Here is an 8,534-nt window from a genome sequence, read left to right as displayed (position 1 = left end):
ATGATATGAGTGGTTTTAGTAGTAAGTAGTATAATAAAAATAAAAGAAGTTGTCCACTTATTTTTTAAAAATAAAACGAAGAGGAAAGGAAGAACACATTAATAGGAATATAGCTGAAAATTTAAAATGCTAGCAAGAACAAACTATACAAAGTTTAGGTAAATCCAATATTTTTCTTTTGAAAAGATAGAGGAAATAGATAAATCCAACAGGATCTCAGGGCTAAAGAAACAGTATAGATTAGGAATGCAAAAGGAAGACATACCCTAAAGTGCAATGGATATATAGTGCTTATGTCTTTAGACACAAATTGGAAAGCCTAGAGAAAATGGATAACTTTCTAGCCAATTTACATTATAAAAATAAACCTAAGAAGATGTAAAAAAAACTCGAAAAGACCTTTATGAATGGGAAGATGAGTAAAGGTCAACCTTAAAACAGGCGCTGGAACCTGACAGTTTCACAACTGAATTCTATATCATATTTAATGCATTTGTAGACCTTTAAATACTATTGAAACTATCTGTAATAGGAAAGATGAAATCTCCTAATTAATTTTATGAGTCTAGAAAAGGGATAGTATCACAAAATTTTAATCTCACTTTTCTATATACAGAAATGTAAATTTTATGTACAATTTTTGCAAATAGAAACCCCACACCTTTAACATAAGTATAATGAGAGAATATTATAATATGGATTAATTAATTCATTATTAATATTAAAAAAACAATGTTTTTATTTTTAATAGTAATAACCTCCAGGAATTAAATTTGGAAAATAAAATATTTCTTTCTTTTTTTTTTTTAATTTTTTTTAAACATTTATTTATTTTTGAGACAGAGAGAGACAGAGCATGAATGGGGGAGGGGCAGAGAGAGAGGGAGACACAGAATCAGAAGCAGGCTCCAGGCTCTGAGCCATCAGCCCAGAGCCTGACGCGGGGCTCGAACTCACGGACCGCGAGATCGTGACCTGAGCCGAAGTCGGACGCTCAACCGACTGAGGCACCCAGGCGCCCCGAAAATAAAATATTTCAATCAAAGAGTGAATAAAACAATACTTAGTAATATATTAGAGGATGATAATCTATAAAAACTACAAATATCTTATTGATAGACATAAAACAATATTTGAATATGGAAAGCAAATCATTTTCTTGGGTGTGAATAATATACAATAAAAAAGCGATTTTCCCAAAGTTAATATATAACTTTAATATAATTAAATTAGAAAATCAACACCTTTTCTCATCTTTAGAATTAAATTAAGTGCTACTAAATTTTATCTTGAAGAATAAGCATGTTGGGGCGCCTGGGTGGCTCAGTCGGTTAAACGACCGACTTCAGCTCAGGTCACGATCTCGCGGTCCGTGAGTTCGAGCCCCGCGTCGGGCTCTGTGCTGACAGCTCAGAGCCTGGAGCCTGCTTCCGATTCTGTGTCTCCCTCTCTCTCTGCCCCTCCCCCGTTCACGTTCTGTCTCTGTCTCAAAAATGAATAAAACGTTAAAAAAAATTAAAAAAGAAAAGAAGAATAAGCATGTAAAGAACAATGAGGGCAAGTGGTCTGTCTTACTAAATATCAGGTAATACATATTTAGAAGCCACTATAATCAAGTCAATGTGGGAGAGTAGTTCCCCCTTGTCTGAGAGGCATATGCTCCAAGACCCTCACTGGATGCCTGAAATCATGAATAATACTGCACCCCATATATATATGCTTTTTCCTAAACATATGTACAGGCATGCATTATTTTATTGTGCTTTGCTTTATTGCACTTTGCAGATACTACATTTTTTATAAATTAAAGGTTTGTGGCAACCCTGAATCAAGTAATTCTATGAGCACCATTTTTCTAATACCATTTGCTTACTTCATGTCTCTGTCACATGTTGGTAATTCTCCCAACACTACAAACTTTTTCATTATTACTACATTTGTTATGATGATCCACAATCAGTGATTAAAACTCATTAAAAGCTCAGATGATGGTAAGAAATTTTAAGCAATATTAAAGTATGTCCATCTTTTTAGACAAAATGCCTTTGCACACTTAATAGACTACAGTATAGTGTAAAGATAATTTGTACATGTACCAGGAAACCAAAAAAAATGTATGTGACTCACTTTATTGAGTTACTCACTTTATTGCAATGATCTGGAACCTAACCCATAATATCTCTGAAGTATGCCTGTACCTGTGATAAAGTTTAAAGTTTATAAATAGATGCAGGAAGAAATTAACAATATTCATAATAAAATAGAGCAAGTATAACAATATACTGTAATCAAAGTTATGTGAATGTGGTCTTTCTCAAAATATCTTATTGCACTGCATTCAACCTTCTTCACGTGATGATATGAGATGATAAAATGCCTACATGATGAGATGAAGTGAGGTGAATGGCACAGACGTTCAGACAGCAGTAGGCTATTACTGACCTTTTTTTTTTTTTTTTTTTTTTTTTATTTTTTATTTTATTTTATTTTTTTTTAATTTTTTTTTTATTTTTTAATATATGAAATTTACTGTCAAATTGGTTTCCATACAACACCCAGTGCTCATCCCAAAAAGTGCCCTCCTCAATACCCATCACCCACCCTGCCCTCCCTCCCACCCTGCCCTCCCTCCCACCCCCCATCAACCCTCAGTTTGTTCTCAGTTTTTAACAGTCTCTAATGCTTTGGCTCTCTCCCACTCTAACCTCTTTTTTTTTTTTTTTTTTTTTTTTTTTTCCTTCCCCTCCCCCATGGGTTTCTGTTATGTTTCTCAGGATCCACATAAGAGTGAAACCATATGGTATCTGTCTTTCTCTGTATGGCTTATTTCACTTAGCATCACACTCTCCAGTTCCATCCATGTTGCTACAAAAGGCCATATTTCATTTTTTCTCATTGCCACGTAGTATTCCATTGTGTATATAAACCACAATTTCTTTATCCATTCATCAGTTGATGGACATTTAGGCTCTTTCCATAATTTGGCTATTGTTGAGAGTGCCGCTATAAACATTGGGGTACAGGTGCCCCTATGCATCAGTACTCCTGTATCCCTTGGATAAATTCCTAGCAGTGCTATTGCTGGGTCATAGGGTAGGTCTATTTTTAATTTTCTGAGGAACCTCCACACTGCTTTCCAGAGCGGCTGCACCAATTTGCATTCCCACCAACAGTGCAAGAGGGTTCCTGTTTCTCCACATCCTCTCCAGCATCTATAGTCTCCTGATTTCTTCATTTTGGCCACTCTGACTGGCGTGAGGTGGTATCTGAGTGTGGTTTTGATTTGTATTTCCCTGATAAGGAGCGACGTTGAACATCTTTTCATGTGCCTGTTGGCCATCCGGATGTCTTCTTTAGAGAAGTGTCTATTCATGTTTTCTGCCCATTTCTTCACTGGGTTATTTGTTTTTCAGGTGTGGAGTTTGATGAGCTCTTTATAGATTTTGGATACTAGCCCTTTGTCCGATGTGTCATTTGCAAATATCTTTTCCCATTCCGTTGGTTGCCTTTTAGTTTTGTTGGTTGTTTCCTTTGCTGTGCAGAAGCTTTTTATCTTCATAAGGTCCCAGTAATTCACTTTTGCTTTTAATTCCCTTGCCTTTGGGGATGTGCCGAGTAAGAGATTGCTACGGCTGAGGTCAGAGAGGTCTTTTCCTGCTTTCTCCTCTAAGGTTTTGATGGTTTCCTGTCTCACATTCAGGTCCTTTATCCATTTTGAGTTTATTTTTGTGAATGGTGTGAGAAAGTGGTCTAGTTTCAACCTTCTGCATGTTGCTGTCCAGTTCTCCCAGCACCATTTGTTAAAGAGACTGTCTTTTTTCCATTGGATGTTCTTTCCTGCTTTGTCAAAGATGAGTTGGCCATACGTTTGTGGGTCTAGTTCTGGGGTTTCTATTCTATTCCATTGGTCTATGTGTCTGTTTTTATGCCAATACCATGCTGTCTTGATGATGACAGCTTTGTAGTAGAGGCTAAAGTCTGGGATTGTGATGCCTCCTGCTTTGGTCTTCTTCTTCAGAATTACTTTGGCTATTCGGGGCCTTTTGTGGTTCCATATGAATTTTAGGATTGCTTGTTCTAGTTTTGAGAAGAATGCTGGTGCAATTTTGATTGGGATTGCATTGAATGTGTAGATAGCTTTGGGTAGTATTGACATTTTGACAATATTTATTCTTCCAATCCATGAGCAGGGAATGTCTTTCCATTTCTTTATATCTTCTTCAATTACCTGCATAAGCTTTCTATAGTTTTCAGCATACAGATCTTTTACATCTTTGGTTAGATTTATTCCTAGGTATTTTATGCTTCTTGGTGCAATTGTGAATGGGATCAGTTTCTTCATTTGTCTTTCTGTTGCTTCATTGTTAGTGTATAAGAATGCAACTGATTTCTGCACATTGATTTTGTATCCTGCAACTTTGCTGAATTCATGTATCAGTTCTAGCAGACTTTTGGTGGAGTCTATCGGATTTTCCATGTATAATATCATGTCATCTGCAAAAAGCGAAAGCTTGACTTCATCTTTGCCAATTTTGATGCCTTTGATTTCCTTTTGTTGTCTGATTGCTGATGCTAGAACTTCCAGCACTATATTAAACAGCAGCGGTGACAGTGGGCATCCCTGTCGTGTTCCTGATCTCAGGGAAAAAGCTCTCAGTTTTTCCCCGTTGAGGATGATGTTAGCTGTGGGCTTTTCATAAATGGCCTTTATGATCTTTAAGTATGTTCCTTCTATCCCGACTTTCTCAAGGGTTTTTATTAAGAAAGGGTGCTGGATTTTGTCAAAGGCCTTTTCTGCATCGATTGACAGGATCATATGGTTCTTCTCTTTTTTTTTGTTAATGTGATGTATCACGTTGATCGATTTGCGAATGTTGAACCAGCCCTGCATCCCAGGAATGAATCCCACTTGATCATGGTGAATAATTCTTTTTATATGCTGTTGAATTCGATTTGCTAGTATCTTATTAAGAATTTTTGCATCCATATTCATCAGGGATATTGGCCTGTAGTTCTCTTTTTTTTACTGGGTCTCTGTCTGGTTTAGGAATCAAAGTAATACTGGCTTCATAGAATGAGTCTGGAAGTTTTCCTTCCCTTTCTATTTCTTGGAATAGCTTGAGAAGGATAGGTATTATCTCTGCTTTAAATGTCTGGTAGAACTCCCCTGGGAAGCCATCTGGTCCTGGACTCTTATTTGTTGGGAGATTTTTGATAACCGATTCAATTTCTTCGCTGGTTATGGGTCTGTTCAAGCTTTCTATTTCCTCCTGATTGAGTTTTGGAAGAGTGTGGGTGTTTAGAAATTTGTCCATTTCTTCCAGGTTGTCCAATTTGCTGGCATATAATTTTTCATAGTATTCCCTGATAATTGTTTGTATCTCTGAGGGATTGGTTGTAATCATTCCATTTTCATTCATGATTTTATCTATTTGGGTCATCTCCCTTTTCTTTTTGAGAAGCCTGGCTAGAGGTTTGTCAATGTTGTTTATTTTTTCAAAAAACCAACTCTTGGTTTCGTTGATCTGCTCTACAGTTTTTTTAGATTCTATATTGTTTATTTCTGCTCTGATCTTTATTATTTCTCTTCTTCTGCTGGGTTTAGGCTGCCTTTGCTGTTCTGCTTCTATTTCCTTTAGGTGTGCTGTTAGATTTTGTATTTGGGATTTTTCTTGTTTCTTGAGATAGGCCTGGATTGCAATGTATTTTCCTCTCAGGACTGCCTTCGCTGCATCCCAGAGCGTTTGGATTGTTGTATTTTCATTTTCGTTTGTTTCCATATATGTTTTAATTTCTTCTCTAATTGCCTGGTTGACCCACTCATTCGTTAGTAGGGTGTTCTTTAACCTCCATGCTTTTGGAGGTTTTCCAGACTTTTTCCTGTGGTTGATTTCAAGCTTCATAGCATTGTGGTCTGAAAGTATGCATGGTATAATTTCAATTCTTGTAAACTTATGAAGGGCTGTTTTGTGACCCAGTATATGATCTATCTTGGAGAATGTTCCATGTGCACTCGAGAAGAAAGTATATTCTGTTGCTTTGGGATGCAGAGTTCTAAATATATCTGTCAAGTCCATCTGATCCAATGTATCATTCAGGGCCCTTGTTTCTTTATTGACCGTGTGTCTAGATGATCTATCCATTTCTGTAAGTGGGGTGTTAAAGTCCCCTGCAATGACCACATTCTTATCAATAAGGTTGCTTATGTTTATGAGTAATTGTTTTATATATCTGGGGGCTCGGGTATTTGGCGCATAGACATTTATAATAGTTAGCTCTTCCTGGTGGATAGACCCTGTGATTATTATATAATGCCCTTCTTCATCTCTTGTTACAGCCTTTAATTTAAAGTCTAGTTTGTCTGATATAAGTATGGCTACTCCAGCTTTCTTTTGGCTTCCAGGAGCATGATAAATAGTTCTCCATCCCCTCACTCTCAATCTAAAGGTGTCCTCAGATCTAAAATGAGTCTCTTGTAGACAGCAAATAGATGGGTCTTGTTTTTTTATCCATTCTGATACCCTATGTCTTTTAGTTGGCGCATTTAATCCATTTACATTCAGTGTTATTATAGAAAGATATGGGTTTAGAGTCATTGTGATGTCTGTATGTTTTATGCTTGTAGTGATGTCTCTGGTACTTTGTCTCACAGGATCCCCCTTAGGATCTCTTGTAGGGCTGGTTTCGTGGTGACAAATTCCTTCAGTTTTTGTTTGTTTGGGAAGACCTTTATCTCTCCTTCTATTCTAAATGACAGACTTGCTGGATAAAGGATTCTCGGCTGCATATTTTTTCTGTTTAGCACACTGTAGATATCGTGCCAAGCCTTTCTGGCCTGCCAAGTTTCAAAGGAGAGATCAGTCACGAGTCTTATAGGTCTCCCTTTATATGTGAGGGCACGTTTATCCCTTGCTGCTTTCAGAATTTTCTCTTTATCCTTGTATTTTGCCAGTTTCACTATGATATGTCGTGCAGAAGATCGATTCAAGTTACGTCTGAAGGGAGTTCTCTGTGCCTCTTGGATTTCAATGCCTTTTTCCTTCCCCAGTTCAGGGAAGTTCTCAGCTATAATTTGTTCAAGTACCCCTTCAGCACCCTTCCCTCTCTCTTCCTCCTCTGGGATACCAATTATGCGTATATTATTTTTTTTTAGTGTATCACTTAGTTCTCTAATTTTCCCCTCATACTCCTGGATTTTTTTATCTCTCTTTCTTTCAGCTTCCTCTTTCTCCATAACTTTATCTTCTAGTTCACCTATTCTCTCCTCTGCCTCTTCAAGCCGAGCCATCGTGGATTCCATTTTGTTTTGCAATTCGTTTAAAGCGTTTTTCAACTCCTCGTGACTGTTCCTTAGTCCCTCGATCTTTGTGGCAAGAGATTCTCTGCTGTCCTGTATACTGTTTTCAAGCCCAGCGATTAATTTTATGACTATTATTCTAAATTCACTTTCTGTTATATTATTTAAATCCTTTTTGATCAGTTCATTAGCTGTTGTTATTTCCTGGAGATTCTTCTGAGGGGAATTCTTCCGTTTGGTCATTTTGGAGAGTCCCTGGCGTGGTGAGGACCTGCAGGGCACTTCCCCTGTGCTGTGGTGTATAACTGGAGTTAGTGGGCGGGGCCGCAGTCCAACCCGATGTCTGCCCCCAGCCCACTGCTGGGGCCACAGTCAGACTGGTGTGTGCCTTCTCTTCCCCTCTCCTAGGGGCGGGATTCACTGTGGGGTGGCGTGTCCCGTCTGGGCTACTTGCACACTGCCAGGCTTGTGTTGCTGGGGATCTGGCGTATTAGCTGGGGTGGGTAGGCAAGGTGCACGGGGGCTGGAGGGGCAGGCTTAGCTCGCTTCTCCTTAGGTGATCCACTTCAGGAGGAGCCCTGTGGCAGCGGGAGGGAGTCAGATCCGCTGCCGGAGGTTTGGCTCCGCAGAAGCACAGAGTTGGGTGTTTGCGCGGAGCGAGCAAGTTCTCTGGCAGGAACCGGTTCCCTTTGGGATTTTGGCTGGGGGATGGGCAGGGGAGATGGCGCTGGCGCCTTTGTTCCCCGCCAAGCTGAGCTCTGCCGTCCGGGGGCTCAGCAGCTCTCCCTCCCTTTGTCCTCCAGCCTTCCCGCTTTCCGAGCAGAGCTGTTCACTTATGACCTCCCAGACGCTAAGTCGCGCTTGCTGTCGGAACACAGTCCGTCCGGCCCCTCCGCTTTTGCCAGCCAGACTCGGGGGCTCTGCTTGGCCGGCGAGCCGCCCCTCCGCCCCGGCTCCCTCCCGCCAGTCCGTGGAGCGCGCACCGCCTCGCCGCCCTTCCTACCCTCTTCCGTGGGCCTCTCGTCTGCGCTTGACTCCGGAGACTCCCTTCTGCTAATCCTCTGGCGGTTTTCTGGGTTCTTTAGGCAGGTGTAGGTGGAATCTAAGTGATCGGCAGGACGCGCTGTGAGCCCCGCGTCCTCCTACGCCGCCATCTTCCGGCACTCCCTATTACTGACCTTTTGAAGATAGGCCAGAAGAGGGCCGTCTGCTTCCAGGTTGCTGCTGACCAGGGGAA

The sequence above is a fragment of the Panthera onca genome, chromosome C2, assembly GCF_046562875.1.
Source record: "Panthera onca isolate mPanOnc1 chromosome C2, mPanOnc1 haplotype 2, whole genome shotgun sequence".
In the NCBI taxonomy this organism is placed as follows: Eukaryota; Metazoa; Chordata; class Mammalia; order Carnivora; family Felidae; genus Panthera; species Panthera onca.
The sequence above is the reverse complement of the archived record's forward strand: the minus strand, read 5'-3'. Positions refer to the sequence as shown.